The sequence below is a fragment of the Eleutherodactylus coqui genome, chromosome 5 (assembly GCF_035609145.1).
Source record: "Eleutherodactylus coqui strain aEleCoq1 chromosome 5, aEleCoq1.hap1, whole genome shotgun sequence".
Lineage (NCBI taxonomy): Eukaryota > Metazoa > Chordata > Amphibia > Anura > Eleutherodactylidae > Eleutherodactylus > Eleutherodactylus coqui.
Genome location: NC_089841.1, coordinates 3,713,407 through 3,731,993, shown reverse-complemented (window position 1 = coordinate 3,731,993; position 18,587 = coordinate 3,713,407). Strand labels below are relative to the sequence as shown.

General features: G+C 46.0%; 1 protein-coding gene across 1 annotated transcript in view; it reads left to right on the top strand.

The window, feature by feature from the left end:
- LOC136627267 (zinc finger protein 304-like) overlaps positions 1-18,587 on the top strand; it is a 218,256-nt gene that overhangs the window by 136,959 nt on the left and 62,710 nt on the right. The window lies entirely within an intron of this gene.

Here is an 18,587-nt window from a genome sequence, read left to right as displayed (position 1 = left end):
ACTGAGCGGGATTTTTGGAGGGTGCCTATAAATAGTCTATGTAGAAGCCTGTGTACTTGCGCCCATAGTCTAGCTACTACCGGGCAAGTCTACCAGATGTGCACCTGGGAGCCTTCTTCTGCACACCCCCTGAAACGGGCAAGGAGGATGGGTAGATTTTGTGTAATCTTGCTGGCACCAAGTAGGTGCGATGTAGAATTTTTAGGGAGGTCTCAGAGTTACTTGATGGCTACCTTTTGATATTGTTTCACAGCAATGTCTCCATCTTTCTATAGACATATTGATATTTAAGTCTTTCTCCCATTTTTCCATATAGGGTAGTTTGCCTTCTCTTGTCGGGTTGTTCAGAATACTGTAAATCAGAGATAAAGGGCCTTTTTTTCATAGGGTCTCTTAGGCATAATCTCTCAGACATGGTTATATCTGGGAGAACCCAAGGTAGTTGGAGTGAGCCTAGAAAATGGAATACTTGATTGACTCGATAATTCTCAGATGGCAGTGGATTAAACTTAGTTTGGAATTGGTTCATGGTCAGCAGGCTTGAGTTCTCTTATCATATGGTGAAGATTAGTGATTTCATTGATTTTTCCACCACTGAAAATGAAGCAGGTCCATGCTAGGGGCGGGGGATCTCTCATTTGGTATTAGGGGTAATAGTCTAGAGGGGTTTGTTGAAAGTTTGTGTTTATATTTGGTATTCCTCCAGATATGTAGTGAATAGTATGAGAAGGGACTCATGCCATGAAGGTTCCCAATCATGGGGCCGTCAGACCAGATCAGTTCTGGGAATGTATGTGGGGCTATTCTTGAGGCTTCCAAACCTACCCACAGAGGTGCTCTCGTTCCCCCTAGAGTCTCGATCCATTGAGCAATTCTCTCCGCTGTATAGTACTTCCTCAGATTGGGGACCGAGAGATCTCCCTGTTTTTTATGGTAATGCATAACATTATTTCTTATTCTAGCGTGCTTATTGGCCCATATGAACTTAAAGATACATTTTTGAAGGTTATTCAGTGCTTCACTTGGGATTGGGATGGGCAGGGTTCGGAAGAGATAGAGTATTCGTGGGAGAAGGTTCATTTTTACAGCGTGTACCCTTCCTACCCAGGATTACATTGGGTCGTCCCATTTCTGCAGCTCAGTGGAGAGTTTTCTTATCAGGGGTGGGTAGTTCCACTTATATAAGGTAGATAGTGATGTGGTTAAATTAACTCCTAGATATGGGATGTAGTGTGCCTGGTGTTGAAAGCCAAAATTCAAATCTACCAGTTTTGATATAGAAGGTGGGGTGTTTACGTAGGCTATGTCACTTTTATCTGCATTTTCTTTTAGTCCCGTTAGGGTCGCCCATTTCTCCAGTAAGCTCATTAAGTTCGGCAACGATGTCAGTGGCTGGGTGATAGTGAGTAGGAGGTCATCTGCAAAAAGATTTATACTCCTCCTTCCCTAGGTGAACTTCTTTTATGTTGGGATTATTTCTTATTGCTATCGCTAAAAGTTCCATAGCTAGCGCAAAAAGCGCTGGTGAGAGGGGGCACCCTTGACGGGTGCCTCGCCTAATAGGAATTGGAGTTCCTTAGTCGTTGGGAGTTTTAGAAGGGTGGATGGCGTGGAATATGGGGTTTTTAGGGCCTGTATAAACTCCCCGTTAAATCCCATTTGTTGCAATTTAAAAAAAAAAATACTTCCAGGATAAGGAGTCAAACGCCTTTTCAATGTCTAAGGCTAGGGGAGTTAGTGAGCTATTTTTTTGCGTCTGGTCAATGATATTGAGTACTTTCCTGATATTATCTGGAGCTTGTCTTTGTGGAATGAAACCCACTTGGTCCTTATGGACTATTTTTGGGAGAAGTTGGTTTACTCGGTTTGCTAAAATGCTGGTGAATAGTTTTGTAATCTATATTCAAAAGGGATGTTGGTCTGTAATTCTTTGGGGATAGAGGGTCCTTGTTTGCTTTGGGGATTACTGTTAGATTTGAATTTATGAACTCCTGTGGCGGAATTTTTCCCTCCATCAGAGTCCGGAACATGTCATTTAGGGGTTTAATTAGTATATCTTTGTATTTTCTGTAGTAAATGGCCGTGAGGCCGTCAAGGTCTGGGGCTTTCCCTAGTTTTAATTTGTCTATTGCCTCTGTTATTTCCTCTGTAGTGATGACCGCATTTATTGACTCTCTTTGTTCTTGGGAAATAATGGGAATCGGTAGAGATTTTATAAATTCCTTCCTTAGGTTTTCTCCTCCCCCTTGTGTTCCTGATAAAGAGCGGTATAGAAATTGGCAAATGTGTCGTAAATGTTATTTGGGTTAGTGGTTGTGGTGTTGTGGGGAGTGTATAGTTTAAATGCCGAATTAAGCCTCTGTGTGTCCCATAACTTGGCTGCCAGCAGTTTATCTGGTTTATTGGCAAATTTATAGTATTTATATTTGGTCCATTGTAGTGCTCGTTCTACTTTTTCTGATAGTAAGGTATTGAGTTGTATTTTGGTATCCCTGATCTCCTTAGCTGTTGCCCGTAAGGGGTTACTCTGGTTAAGATTTTCTAGGAGAAATAACCTTCTTTCCAACACTTGGCAAGCTTGTGATTTCTCCTTTTTTGGGGGGAGGATAATCGAATTAGTTGGCCCCGGATATATGCCTTATGGGAAAACCATACCCATATAGGTTTTGCTTCTGAGCCGCTGTTGAGGTCAAAGAATTCGGTAATTTGACTAGAAATTTTATTCGAGGTGATGGGGTCCCGCACCAAGGCCTCATTTAGTTTCCATCTAAATATGTTCTTTGTGGACTTCTCTGCTTTGATCTCACACAACGCAAGGTCGTGATCTGACCAGGCACATGGGTAATGTCTGGAGGTCGTTAGCTGAGGCAAGAGTGATGTAGAAATCAAGACGTAATCAAGTCTTGAATACGTTTGACTTGACGCTGAGAAAAAGGTATAACCTCTTTCTTTTTCGCGAATCTCCCTCCAGCTATCCACTAGCCTGTGTTGAGACAGTTTAGCCTCCCAGTCCTTTCTTTGCGAATTCGAGAATCTCTCTGGGGTGTCACTCGATCTGTCAAGTGTCCCATTAAAGGGAAAGTTGAAGTCCCCTGCCCATATTATCTTGTGTTTTGGGAAACGCATGAGTTTTTTTCGCGATTAGTCACATTGTAGGCCATGGATTTTCCAAAGGAGCGTACATATTAGCTATCACTATTGGTTGGTCGTGTAGTCCATATAAGGCAGAATCTCCCTTCTTGATCGCCTTCTGTCTGTATCTCTTGGAGGGGGAATGAGTTATGTAATAATGTCAGGACACCTCTATGTTTCTTGCTAGCTGTGAATGAATAACCTATAGTGTAATTGCGGTTAATGTATCTGGGAACGGAGTTGTGGGAAAAGTGGGTCTCCTGGATACAAATTATATCTGGTTTGTGTTTTTCAAACATCAGGAAGGCTTTTTTCCTTTTACTCGGGGAGTTAAATCCCCTCACATTATGCGAGATTAGACATACCATTGGTTGGTCTGGTCTAGGCATGCTTTAGTGTTCTCTCCAGGAGCCCTCTACCCTCCCAGTTGTCCTCCAGTCCGACTTTTCGGACATTTGACGACCTGTGACCTTAATTCACGAAAATTAACTTTCAAACATATAAATGATGCAATCATCCCCCACCAAGTATAGGGGGTCGTCACATCAGGAAAAAACATTTGGTTAACTGTGGTCCTAGGACCTTTGTGGTCAAAGAAGATATCGGTGTCTCCTTTCAGGGAACCGACCATCTTTGAGTTACTCAGCAACTAACAATCCACCATTGGACTAGCACCTGGGGACTAACATATTGGTATGATCATTTTTCTTCCGGTCAGTGTGGAGGCGCCCCCCGTGGACTGGTCCACAGGGCTCGGTCCCACCCCGGCCCAGTATTACAATAAAAGCTTAGCTATCCCCCCCAGGCATCCTCTTCTCATCTGCCACCCCTCCCCCACTCTTCTCCACCTCCCTCTAACTTAATCATGGGGGAAGGGGGGGAGAGGAACTCAGAACAGTAGTCAAATTAAATTTGTACAATTTTCATGGTATATTGGGTTCGCTATTCCCCGAGTTCTAGTTGGGAAGTCCAGATCTGGTTTGCATGGGGCGCGGTGTGATCTAGGATCGCCTTGGACGTGGACATGTTCGTCCGCTCTCCTGGGGTCTCTCCACTTGGATCTGTGCTCTTTCCAGAATCCCGTAGGCCTCCTCTAGGGTTTTTACTGAGTATGACCGTCCATGATGCTGGAAGAGGTGTGCAAATGGGAATTTGCACTTGTATCTAATGTTGGCCGAGTTCACGGCTTGTGTTACTAGCCTAAAGGTTCTCCACTTTGCCAGTGTTGATGAGGCTATATCAGTGTATAGTTGTACTGAGGATGTCCTGCCCGGTAGTGGGGAGAGGTTCCTAGCTGTAGCCAGGAGCTGGTCTCTGACCTCACTGTAGTGCAACTTGAGTACAACATCTCTGGGGAGGTCCGGGTTAGGGGGTTTAGCCAGTGCCCTGTGGATTCAGTCAATTATCAGTGAAGCCTAGTCAATCTGAGGTAGAAGTGCTGAAAAAAGATTAGTAGCCATTTCTTTTAGGGCCGTGAAGGTCTCCGGGAGACCCCAGATCCTAATGTTAGAACATCGGGACCTATTTTCCAGATCTTCATATTTGGCCTCTAGCTGGTCTATTTTGGATTCTAGGTCTGCCACATAGCTGCAGTCTCCTTCTAAGGTGTCAATAATGTCCTCAGTTTTCCTCTCCAGTTCCTCTGTCCTCTGACCTAGATCACGGATTTGGTCAGAGAAGTCTCGCACAGCCGCGGATAATTCGATTTAAAAAATTTTCTTCATTTGTTCCAGTAAGTTGGAGTGATCCATAGTATTGTGTGTTCTGATGGGCTTTGGGAGGCTGTGGGGGAGGAAGGGTCTGTCTGGGACTAAGATGCAAACATATTTAATAAGGTGCCTCTGGATGGGGTCTTTAGTATTTTACCTTTGGTTTTAGTCATACTGCTTGTGAGGTAAGTAGGTTCGGCAAAGGATGCTGATATATAATGATCAAGTTGTTATCTTATTGCATAGTGCAAATGTCCTGGTGGAGCAGAAGCTAGGGACTTCTGCCTCTGGCCGCTGTTCTCTGGCCCCTGCTGTCCCTCTGCTGGGTCGTGCTGCTCACTATTGCGAGCTTCAGCTGCCGGTTTCGGCCACCTCCCTCACTTCTGGTCGGCCGGGCTCCCAAACTCCAGCCCGGGGATTCACCCAGTGAAGTAGGCCGCGATTCCGAGGTGTTGCTAGAGACCTCTAACTGGTCTCTTTTTGTAGGTCTCTCTCTTGCGGTGCCGGCGCTGTGGTTTTCGGCTTGATTGGGGGCCTCTGGTGAGCTGTATCTCCTCCGAAAATGCTCTGCACCCTGGAGCTCCTGAAATGGTGCCTGCTCCCACCGCTGCCTAAGCCACGCCCCCCTTGCAACTGTTTTTAAGTTAAATCAAATCATTATACATAAGAAAATTCACACAGGAGAGAAGCTATATTCGTGTTCACAATGTGGAAAATGTTTTACCCAGATATCAGACCTAGTTAGACATGAGAGACTTCAAACAGGGGAGAAGCCGTATTCATGTTCAGAATGTGCAAAATGTTTTCCTCATAAACCACAGCTAGTTAAACCTGACCTTCCTCCCCTTAAATCCGTGATATGCATTCTTCCTCAGAAAGTCTTTTGATCATGATGGCAATAAGGTTAGCTAGTGACAGATAGATACTAATTACCGCCCTGCTGGTGAGGACACCTCGGATATTTCTCGTAGACGTTTTGGCACTGTATACTGCTAGTGTCTATCTCAATGGAGAATTGAATATTGGAGATTATGGGTCACACGAAAGTCTTAGCTCAACATCGGGTACATTTTCAGAACCAAGAGGATACTGCGCAGTTACTCCCATCCCTGTGCAACCCCCAGAATTGCTTGTATGTGTGGACGAGCATCAGTCCCCTATCGTGCTTAGTATCTATGGATTGGTGAATTACTAATATTAAACATTATGGACAAATCTTCCCATTGGTGCGCCGCCCAGGAAAATATGGCCGAAATATAAAATCAGGGTTTTCCTACAGATCTTCCCCGCATATACTCAACCCGCCTTGATGATGTCAGAAAAATGTCAGCGGGGGTGTGGTTCTGTGGAGGCTTTAAAAACTATGTGAGTTCCTTATCCAAATTGTCAGACCTATGGAGTTACACGTCAGTGAAAGGACTTTGCCATTGCTTCAGTGACTACGAATGACCAGGAATTGGACCAATATCCAGTCCGGTATCTTTCTTTTATTTTCTCCTGTTTATTTTAAAAGACTGTTTATTGTGTATGCCTCTAGAACCTTATCTCCATTTTAACATCCTTTTCTGTATATTCTTGCATACTTATGTATATATTTGCACTGCTAGTCTTTCTTTTTAGAATAAATCTGCAATTTATTAGTCAAGTCTTGTCCATTTTAAAACAAATCATAACTTCGAAGATTGTGTTTATAATTTATTGTCTGGGTCCCAGCTTTCCTTAACAGCTGCTGGTGGCAGCGAGCGTATGTGGGTATTGCAGAGTGCGGGAGCCAGTAGAACAGATCAAGAGGTGATTTGAACGTTCGCTTTTCATGCATGCAGAAGTATGCATGCTGTATTCTAATGACTCCGCACTTGCAATCCTGCTGAAGTGATCAGTCAAGGCTCTGCCATGACAAGTTGGTACCAGCGAGAGCGCTTTGAGTAGTCGATCCATGTCAACATCATCTTGTACACTGGTGAAGTCACACAGGAGAGATGCTGTATTTATGTTCTGAATATGGGAAATGTTTATTTCCGTTTTAATTCCATTTCTCTGCTCCAAAAATGAAACAGAGACGTAAAGCCCTAACAAGGCCCTAGTGCAGCTCTGGATGGGCCCTAACTGCATCTACACTTTACCAAGTGGTTACTACATCTTTGCTTTGGATACTTTTGGGCTTGTTTTGTGTTTGGACTGATCTTTATTCATCCTTTAGATCTCCTTGTTACCTTTTTCTCGCTGCTAGGCATCCTTTCTGCGAACCGGTGCCTAAAACTAAACTGCATATTTCAGATGAGGCCACACCCCTGCTTTGTAGAGCGATATTATTATGTGCCTGTCCCACAAGTCTTTGCTTTCTTTTGATGCACAACACTATTGTACTGGCCTTAGAGGCAGCTGATTGACATTGTGCTGTTATTTAGTCTATGAAGTACACCCCGATCCTTCCTTATAAGTGACTCTCCCAGTTTTATTCCCTCTTCTAGCAGTGACGTTGGGTCATAGCGGTTACAATTACACCTAGCCCTGCTACCCATACAGTAAATACTCTTTCACCAGTAACTGAAATTCCATCCATTTCAGCCCCTTCCCTGTATGTGGGTCAAATAGCTTTGTGATAGTCTTCTTACAGCAGATCCTCCACTAGGGGGCATACAGACTCCTCATCTCTGTTGATGGTAGAGTTGGAAGTGACCTCCAGGGTCATCTGGTCCAACCCCCTGCTCAGTGCAGGATTCACTAAATCATCCCAGACAGATATTTGTCCAGCCTTCGTTTGAACCCTTCCATTAAAGGAGAACTCACCACTTCCCGTGGTAACCTGTTCCACTCATTGATCACCCTCACTGTCAGAAAGTTTTTTCTAATATTTAATTTGTGTCTCCTCCCTTTCAGTTTCATCCCATGCTTCTAGTCTTTCCTTGTGCAAGTGAGAATAGGGCTGATCCCTCTGCACTGTGACAGCCCTTCAGATATTTGTAGGCAGCTATTAGGTCTCCTCTCAGCCTTCTCTTCTGCTAAACATTCCCAGATACTTTAACCGTTCCTCATAGGACATGATTTGCAGACTGCTCACCATCTTGGTAACTCTTCTCTGAACTTATAATGTGGAAGGAAAAACCTGGACCCGCACTCAGGAACACACTCCGATATCGCTAATACTACTATTAATAATTTATTCCGTACAACGCGTTTCGTCCTAGTAATAGGACTTTGTCAAGTACATAATACATAATAAAACATATTACAATCGCTATATTTATAGTTTAAAACAGTCAATGTAATATTGTAAAACAGCAATTGTAATATGTTTTATTATGTATTATGTACTTGACAAAGTCCTATCACTAGGACGAAACGCGTTGTACGGAATAAATTATTAATAGTAGTATTAGCGATATTGGAGTGTGTTCCTGAGCGCGGGTCCAGGTTTTTTCTTCCACATTATATTACGAGCGGCTCTCTGGATGAGAGACGGAGGACCACGCAGCTCTCCTGCTGACTAGCCCGGCAAGATACAAGGGGACGACCGATTATTTATTGAAGGATTATCCGGATATGGGGTGTCAGTGGAGATCATCCAGGAGGGATCTCCATTGAACACCGGGTGAGTGCACTCTTTATATTGTGGAGTATAACATAAACAGTGATATACCCGTAACTCCGGAGCGCTACCCTAATTTTGCACACTTTGGTCTCTTCTCTGAACTTGCTCCAGTTTGTCTATGTCTTTTTTAAAGTGGGGTGCCCAGAACTGGACACAGTATTCCAGATTAAGTCGGGATAATGACCTCACGTGATGTAGACTCTATGCTTCTCTTAATACATCCCAGAATTGTGTTTGCCTTTTTGGCTGCTGCATCACATTGTTGATTCATGTTCAGTCTATGATCTATTAGTATACCCAAGTCTTTTTCACATGTGCTGCTGCTTAGCCCAATTCCTCACATTCTGTATGTGCTTTCTTCATTTTTCTTGCCCAGATGTAGGACTTTGCATTTCTCCTTGTTAAATACCATTCTGTTAGTCGCCGCTCACTGTGCAAGCTTGTCTAGATCTTTTTGAATCCGCACTCTCTCTCTCTCCCCTAGTGTTAGCTATCCCAGCTTTGTGTCATCAGAAAATTTGCTCAGTTTCCCACAATTCCCTCCTCCAGATCATTTATAACAATGTTGACCAACACTGGGCCTAGGACAGAGCCTTGTGGTCCCCACTTGATGCATTCTTCCACTTGGATGTGCAGCCATTTATGACCACTCTTTGAGTACAATCACTTAGCCAGTTGTGAATCCACCTAACAGTTGCCTTGTCAATCCCAGATTTGGTCATTTTTTTTCGATAAGTATAGTATCAGATACTTTGTCAAATGCTTTACTAAGGTCAAGAAAAACTATATCCACCGCATTTCCATGATCAACCCAGTCAGGGATACTATCATAGAAGGAAATTAGATTCATCTGCCATGACTTGTTTGTTACAAACCCATGCTGGCTCTGGTTAATTACTCCATTCTCATCCAAGTACTTGCATACATGCTGTTTAATAATCTGTTCAGAGATCTTTCCCAGTATAGAAGTCAGGCTCACAGGCCTGTAGTTTCCTGGATCCACCTTCTTCCCTGTTTTGAAGATAAGGACAACATTTGCAATCTTCTCGGACTTCTATTCTCCAGGAATTTTCAAAGATTATGGCGAGTGGTTCAGGAATTACCTCCGCTGTTTCCTTTAGTATCCTAGGATGTAATTCATCTGGACCTTGAGACTTGAATTCATGTAAGTTAGCTAAGTGGTCCCTCACCATCTCTCTGCTTACAGATAGCCTGCATTCTTTTATTTCCCCAATAGCACAGGGAAGATCAGATGATGTTCCATCTACTTTCTGAGAGAAAACAGATTAAAAATAGGAATTTGAAAGTTCACCCTTCTCAACATCATTCTTAACCAATTCACCATTCTCATCTTGTAAGCATCCAATAGCATCTTTGACTTTTTCTTTTGCTTCTGACATAACCCCCAAATTCATTATTAGCTTTAGCTTTTCTGACCCTTGCCCTACAGTTTCTGCAGGCTGCATTACATTCTTCTTTAGATATTCCCCCTTCTTTCCTTCTAATAAACATATATATTTTTTTGTTTTTAACATGTGTGCAAGCTCTGTGTTCATCTATCCTAGTTTCTTTAAATGCTTCCCATTCTTCCTTCTTTTAGGGTTTGGTAACGATTGTGCTTTGTGAATCTCATTTCACAATATTTCCCAACCTTCTTGGACATTTCTGTCCTTAAGAACATCCAGCCATTGGATTCTTCCTTTTTCTGAGTTCTATAAAATCTGCCTTTCTGAAATCCACCCTTGAGGTCTGAATCTTCTCAGTTTTCCTCCCCTTGTTATCCAACATCCAAGGATATCATGATCACTGCCTCCTAAGGTCCCAGCCACCCTTACTTCCTCAACCATTCCCTCCGTGTTGGTAAGAATTAGGTCCAGGATTGCAGATCCCCTTGTTTTCTCTTCAACCTTCTGGAAGATAAAGTTGTCAGCAAGAGCGGATAAGAATCTGTTGGATCCGTTACTTTTACCTGAGAGATTCCCAACAAATGTCTGGATGGGTAAAATCTCCCATGATCACTATGTTGGGCTTCTTTGAGAGCTTGGCCATCTGATGTAGAGAGAGTTCCTCCATATCTTCTGCTTGTCCAGGCGGCCTATAGTAAATGCCTAGAATGGTGTCCTTTCTGTTGTTCTCTCCTTGTATTCTTACCCAAACAGTTTCTACAGAACTCCCAGCTCTGAAGCTTGAATCTCTGTGGAGATGAATGTTCTCCTAACATAGGCCGCCTGCAGACGAGTGGGTCGGATCCGGCAGCGAGAATTCTTGCCGCGGGACCCGACCCGAGAGCCTGCAGGGACGAGTGCGTACTCACCCGCGCCTGGCAGCCCCGGCTCTTTCATGTGCCGGCTGCCAGGCAGCCGGCGCATTCGCAGTCCGGAGCCGGCGGCTGGGTGAGTGCGTGCCCCGCACAAAAATAGGACATGCCACGGTTTGTTTGCCGCGCGAGATTTCGCGCGGCCAAACCGCGGCCGTCTGCATAGGAGTGCGTATTTTAATGCACTCCTATGCAAACTTTCAGTGGCGGAAATCCCGCGGGAAATACCGCCGCGGGATTTCTGCCCATGTGCAGGCGGCCATACAACACAACACCTCCCCCCCCCCTTTTATTAGGTCTGATTCTTATAAATACATTGTATCCTTCAAGCCTTGTATCCAATCATGTGTATCATCCCACCAAGTTTCCGTGATGCCGATTACATCATATTTCCCTTCCTGTGTTCGGAGCTCCAGTTCTCCTTGTTTTCCCATGCATTTGTGTAGAAACATGTTAGTTTGTGATCAGTGTCTCTTGCTCCTCTACTTGCCTTCTGAATTTTTTGTCTCTGTTTTTTCTTTCCACTTCTAATAGCGAGGGTCTCAGATGTATTAATTGTATATTTTTACCTTTCACTTCCCTTCCCATATTGTTCTCGCTTAAAACTCTCGTAATGAATGAAGCAAAGGGTCCACCAAATATATATTTACCTGTCTACAGGTGTAATCCATCTCTAGCAAGCAGTCCATATAGGTAATTGACTCTGTGGTCTAGGAATCCAAATCTTTGCTGACGGCACCATCGATCTAGCCAGTTCACTTCTACAATCCTGTTCCATTTTCTTATTCCATGGCCATCCTCTGATGAGAAGACCACCTGTGCTCCTAGTTCCTTCACCTTCTTTCCGAGGTCTTCAGTGTCTCTCCAGATAGTTGCAAGGTCCTTTCTGGCAGTGTCATTTGTCCCTACATGTATTAGTAGGAATAGGTGGTGTTCTGTAGGACTGAAGAGTCTTGACAGCCTATCAGACACGTTTTTAATACACAGATACTAAAACCCAAAAGCTAGTAGACCTAAAACTCTGACACTAAACTAATTCTTGGACACAATGAGAAGTAGAAGACAGTTCTCTGGCCGTACACACTGTATAACCAACAAGATGATGCTAGAAAGCATCAGATTGGCTGTCCGGGCTATCAATCATCCCAGCCACTAAAGAGCAGACAGAATGCTTTCCTCTTGCCTGCTTTTCTCAGTCTTGGCAGGCAAGTGCAACTCAGAAATCATGGTGCAACAGATGCCATGGCACAGGCTGTGCCTCACACTCCTCATCACCATCTACCGGGTGGGCCATGGAAAAGTAGCACACTTAAGAAAGCTATCTTTCGACCCCCCTCTGGGGTTACCTCCTCCTGCCAATGGTTAAATCTATTTGTCCCTTATAAGACAGCGGTACACTGGGAAGAATTGAGATGGACAGTTCCTTCTTTTGTAACAGAAGAGCGTTCTCTCTGAACTCGGATTGTGGAGCCTCATCCATCCTCGTCAATTCCTCCCTCCGATTGGGGGGGAATGGCGATGGAATTAGGAAGAGAAGGAGATTCCTCTGTACTCGCTCATTGTGTGGGTTCTGGAGGAACTAATGGGGTTCTCTGCATGAGGGTCCATCCTGGAGAACTTCTTACCATAGTCCTTTATGCTGCACAAGTCTACGTCCTACAGACCCGCTAGTACTGAAATATTCTTGTGTGGCAGACAGTATTAGCGGGTGAAGTGATTACCATCCGTTGTTGGCGCTCCTCGGGTTCCTGCTCATCTTTCATCACTGTGGTATCCAGAAAGCTGTGAAGATAGTGAGCTGAAGTTGGTGCTGGATGGAGATAAGTCTGGGGGGCCAAGGGTATAGCGGGGACTAATGTACCCCTAAATGTACAACAAGTTGTCATATATCTCCCCTGTATTACAGAATGGGCTGAAAATGACCATTGGAATAAGCTACATTCTCTAGCCGCACTGGACCCAATCGCTGTACCTCCAGAACTATCATGTTCTCAGACCAAGAATATACCAGAACACTGCTATCTGTATCACCCACGACTCACCAACACTACATTTATAGAAAGCTACACCCACAGCTCTGCTACATGCACATTATACACATAGTGTTCGATTTGAATCTGACAGACAACCTCGGTTCTCAATAGACAACCAAAAGGCTGACAGCCAAAAACCTACTGAATACAATTAGCCCACAAGAATTCTTTATCAACCAATATTATTTCTTCATTAAAAAAAGAAAAAGAGGAAAGAAAAAATAAAGATAGAAAAGAAATTTTTATATAAAACAAAAAACCTCCAACCTCACCGAATACCCCAGACTATTACTTTCCCCCCCAACTTTTCCTTTCTCTCCACCATCTTTCCCCTCGTAGTCTGTCTTATGTTAACACGACCTCATCCACAAGTCACCTATCACAGCTTGAAGACCTACGGAAAGTCATCCAAGTGTCTTTTAGAGCAATAGTCCCAGCTTTTAGCACAAGTCCCCTGCCCCTCTACACCCCTTAAAGGGGTTGTCTCACGCCGAAACGTTTTTTTTTTTTATTCAATAGGCCCCCCGTTCGGCGCGAGACAAACCCAAGGGATGGGTTAAAAAAAAAAAAGTTTATTACTTACCCGAATCCCCGCACTGCGGCGACTTCTTTCTTCCTTTACCAAGATGGCCGCCGGGATCTTCACCCACGATGCACCGCGGGTCTTCTCCCATGGTGCACCGTGGGCTCTGTGCGGTCTATTGCCGATTCCAGCCTCCTGATTGGCTGGAATCGGCACACGTGACGGGGCGGAGCTACGAGGACCAGCTCTCCGGCACGAGCGGCCCCATTCACCAGGGAGAAGACCGGACTGCGCAAGCGCGTCTAAAAACGCCAGAAGACAGCGAATTTAGACGGATCCATGGCGACGGGGACGCTAGCAACGGAGCAGGTAAGTGAATAACTTCTGTATGGCTCATATTTAATGCACGATGTACATTACAAAGTGCATTAATATGGCCATACAGAAGTGCTGAACCCCACTTGCTGCCACGGGACAACCCCTTTAAATGTTCATCTTTTTGATCTGTGAAATAGATTTCATTAATAACTTATCATAATGCTTCATAAATATCTGTACGGCTCCGACCCACATCTACATATTGTTCCATCATCATATCTAGAGATGAGCGAGCACGCTCAGATAAAGCAGTTACTCGAGCGAGCATCGCTCTTCTCGAGTGACTGCTTACTGGTCTGAGCAGGGGCGGGGGGTAGCGGGAGGGAGAGTGAGAGAGATCTCTACCCCCCCCCCCCTCACTACCTCCCGCTGCCACCCCGAGGGCGGAGCAAAGAGGAGTGGACCAAAGACTAAGCCCTGGGGGATCCCAACAGTGAGGAGGAGCGGAGAGGTTATAGAGCCAGCGAAGGAGATGCTGAAAGAGTGATCAGAGAGATAGGGGGCGAACCAGGAGAAAACAGTGTATTTTAGGCCGATAGAGCATAGGAAAGAGGAGGTCATGGTCGACGGTGTCAAACATAGCGGAGCGATCGAGGAGGATCGGTAAAGCGTAGTCGACCCTCAATTTGGCCATTTGATACTTTTGTGAGGGCAGTTTCGGTCAAGTGTATGAGGCAGAAGCTGGACTAGAGAGAGTCAAATAGAGAGTTATCAGAGAGAAAGCATGTGAGGCGGGAATAAACCAGGCATTCTAATAATTTGGAGATGAAGGGGAGGTTGGAGATGAGTCAGTAGTTGGCGGCAGCATCAGTCGGCTCAAGGGTCTTTTTTTTTTAGCAAAGGGGATATGATGCAGTGTTTGAGAGAGGATGGGAAGATGCCGGAGGCCAGGGAGGGGTTGCAGATGATGCTGAGGTAGGTAATGACAGCTGGGGAGAGGGACCGGAGGAGGTGTGAGGGGAAAGGGTCCCTAGCACAGGTGGTGGGGGGAGCAGTGGAAAGCAGTTTTGAGACTTCTTCCTCTGTCGTTGGTTCTAGAATAGATAGTGGGTTCGTGATAGATGCAGTGCTGAAGAGATCAGGAGCAGGGCTAGCAGTGCAGTTTTCAGAGATTTCTTTTCGGATGTTTTCAATTTCTTTCTTGTATTAGTGTATCTCGACGCCACTAGGGGTTTGACAGGAGGAACGCCCCTCACACACCCCCAGCTCCCGATCGGGTGAAGAGATGAAGGTCTGAGTAGAACAGTGTGCTTTGCTTCTTGGCGGCAGTGGTGACTTAGGGTGAGGGTTACTTTTGCATGTAGGCTTACATTAGCAGCTGGAGAAAAAAAAAACAAAAAACCTCACTGTAAGCTACCTGGGCCGGCAAAAAGCAAGGTAGAGGGTGCTAATGTGTGACTCTCACCGCTGCTTGTCTGTGATGGCTCCTGATGGACTGATTAATGGACGCCGGCTGTCTCTTCCCTTTCGGCGCCCGGCTAACTGCTCCGAACATCCCGGGCCCTGTGTGCTCCCCTAAGGCGGCTCCCCCCGCGCACACAAACTCACCATGTGTTGGCGCCGCCGCTCACCATCCTGCTGCAGGCCTGCTGCACGCTGTGATCCCTGGTCTGCTGGTGCACAGTGCGTCTGCCAGGCTGTCACAGTGCCTTCCCACCGCCACGGCGCCGTCCCTGCTGCGTCCGTCATCACTAAGTGAGATAGACAACTACCGTCTAACGTGTGGGTCACGGGAAAGGCAGCCTAACATGAAGTCAGCCATGTGTGCCAGGGTACCTCTACGCAACACATCGCTGTCCACTGCACTCTGTCGCAGGTGAGACTCTGCCATTTTTAAAGAGATGTTTAATGGTGGGGGTATTTGATTGGTGTATGTTTGTTATAAAGTTTGTGATGTTCTGTAATGGGGATCAGCTTGAAAAAGACTCAATAGGAGTTTAACGTTGCTGTCCCCTTTTTATAAGGATTAATAAAGACAACTATTTTTGGAAGCCTGTGGTGCCATTTTTCTACAGTGTTAATAACTGCGGCAATGTCACCGCACCCAAGAAAAGGGTATTGTGCGACGCTCTGCAGAGGGGCAGAAAGCTATGCAGCCAGTGGACAGTGCTAATAACAGGGGCAACTTCACCGCACCCAAGGAAAGGGTATTGTGCGACACTGTACCCAGGGGCAGAAAGCTATACAGACAGTGAACAGTGCTAATAACTGCGGCAACTTCACAGCACCCAAGGAAAGGGTATTGTGCGATGCTCTGCACAGGGGCAGAAAGCTATACAGCCAGTGGATTGTACTGATAACTGCGGCTACTTCACCCAACACATAGAATGGTATTTATGAAATGCTGTTCTAGTAAGCACCTTCTTATGAGACCCTGAGGGAGTCGCCCTCTCCTCATTGGCTCTCCTCCTGCTTGGGGACCCTTCATTTGTTCAACTCACTGCATTGTGTGACGATCCTGTCCAGAGGATTTTATTACCAATGAGATGGTTTGTCCACCATTTGTGGTGTCACTGATGGAAATATTCCCCATAGAGATGTGAAATCCACATTTCATGGCTAACATTACATGCACATCCTCTAACGCAGTGTTCCCCAACGCCAGTCCTCAGGGACCGCCAACAGGTCATGTTTTCAGGATTTCCTCAGCATAGCGCAGGTGATGTAATTATTGTCGGTGCCTCAGACATTGCCACAGGTGTTCTTACCATAGGATATCCTGAAAACATGACCTGTTGGTGGTCCCTGAGGACTGGAGTTGGGGATCCCTACTCTAACGTTAGAGGGATGAATACTCCCCAGAAAAGAGGCCGAATAGCTTCCCTTCTGAGAACTCTTATATGGGAGGTATTGTTCTCAGAGGAGACTCGCCTAGGACGCGCATATTACTAAACTCCTTTTTTTAATTACAACTAGAGATGAGCGCGCACACTGGTCTGAGCTTGATGCTCGTTCGAGTATTGGGGTACTTGAGATGCTCGTTACTCGAGAGGAACACCACGCGGTACTCGAGGCAATTCCATTTCCTTCCCCGCATGTTTAGCGCCATTTTCTAGTCAATAGACATGCAGGGAAGGCATTACCACTTCCTGCTGTGACGTGCCAGCCCTATCCCACCCCACAGCAGTGAGTAGCTGGGGAGATCAGGTGACCGGCGAGTACTTAAAGTGGTCCCAGCCGCGGCTCGCCTCAGACACACGCTGGGAGAGTATAGGGAAAGTGCTGCTGATATAGGGAAAGTGTTAGAGTAGGATCCTGTCTTCAAGAACCCCAAGGGTCCTTCTTAGGGCTACATCTGACCGTGTGTATTATTGTTGTGGCTGGCTGGGAGCAGTAGTGCACCAATTTTTTTTAAGCATCTCAGGCTGTGCAGGCCATTTCAGCTATAGCATTCGCAGTCTGCAGTGTATTACGCAGAGTTTAGGGACAGAGCTGCCTATATAGGGGAAAGTTTTACAGGACTCCTAATCCTCTGTGCAGGAACCCCAACGCTCCTTTTTAGGGCTACATCTGACCATGTGCATTATATTTGTGGCTGGCTGGGAGTTGTAGTGCACCAATTTTTGTATTACGCATCTAGGCCTGTTTGCAGCCTTTCAGTAATAGCGTTCTCAGCCTGCAGTGCCGTGCAACCAGCTCTCACTGTGAAACTCCTCTCCTATATTTCCTAGCCTGCTGCGAACGACTTCAGTTATACCGTTCTGTGTCTGCAGTGCATTAGACAGAGGTCTCACCGCTAAACAGTACTGTAATATTACCGGGGCCACTGCAAAGTATTTCAGCTCTGCCGCTGTGCAGAGCGTCTCACAATACCCTTTCCTTGGGGGGTTGAGATCGCCGCAGTTACCAGCACTATCCACTGGCTTTAGAGTCTTCTCCCACTCCACACAGCCTCTATTATCTACAAGTCTCTGTGAGTGGTAAATTACCCCAAGGTATCAGCGCAAGACACAAGCCACAGCATAGAGCCTCCGCTATCTACAAGTCTCTGTGAGCGGTGAATTAAGCCACAGTTGTCAGCGCTGTACAGTGGGGTAATTTATTTGGGCCCTGCTCTATTCTTAATCCACCATGATGAGGAGTAGGGGTAAGGGTCGAGGACGCGGGCGTCCAAGTGAGGGTGTGGGCACAGGCCGAGTTCCTGGTCGTGGTGAATCACAGACGGCTGCTGCGGGATTAGGAGAGAGGCAAGTTTCTGGGGTCCCCAGCTTCATATCCCAATTTAGGGGTCCACGTGGTAGACCTTTATTACAAACAGAGCAGTGTGAGCAGGTCCTGTCGTGGATGGCAGAAAATGCATCCAGCAATGTATCGACCACCCAGTCTTCTACGTAGTCCGTCAGTGAGGTAGTAGTAAGGGCAGTAAGTCCAAGGATTCGAAGGAAGAGCAGCTGGACAATGAGGTGACTGACCCCACCTAGTTTGCTAAGCCAACTAAGGACAGGTCTTCAGAGGGGTAGGCAAGTGCAGCAGCAGGAAAGGTTGGAAGAGGCAGTGGAGTGGCCAGGGGTAGAGGCAGGGCCAGAGCGAAGAATCCCCTAACTGTTTCCCAAAGCACCACCTCACGGCAAGCCTCCGTGCAGAGGGCTAGGTGTTCAAAGATGTGTATGTTTTTAGTGAGAGCACGGACGACCGACAAACAGTGGTGTGCAACGTGTGTCGCACCAAGATCAGCCAGGGAGCCACCACTACCAGCCTCACCACCACCAGCATGCGCAGGCATATGATGGCCAAGCACCCCACAAGGTGGGACGAAGGCCGTTCACCACCTCTGGATCACACCACTGCCTCTTCCCCTGTGCCACAACCTGGCACACATATCCAATCCCCCTCCCAGGACACAGGCATGAGCGCCTCCTGGCCTGCACCCACACCCTCACCTCCATTCCATCCAGCAATGTCT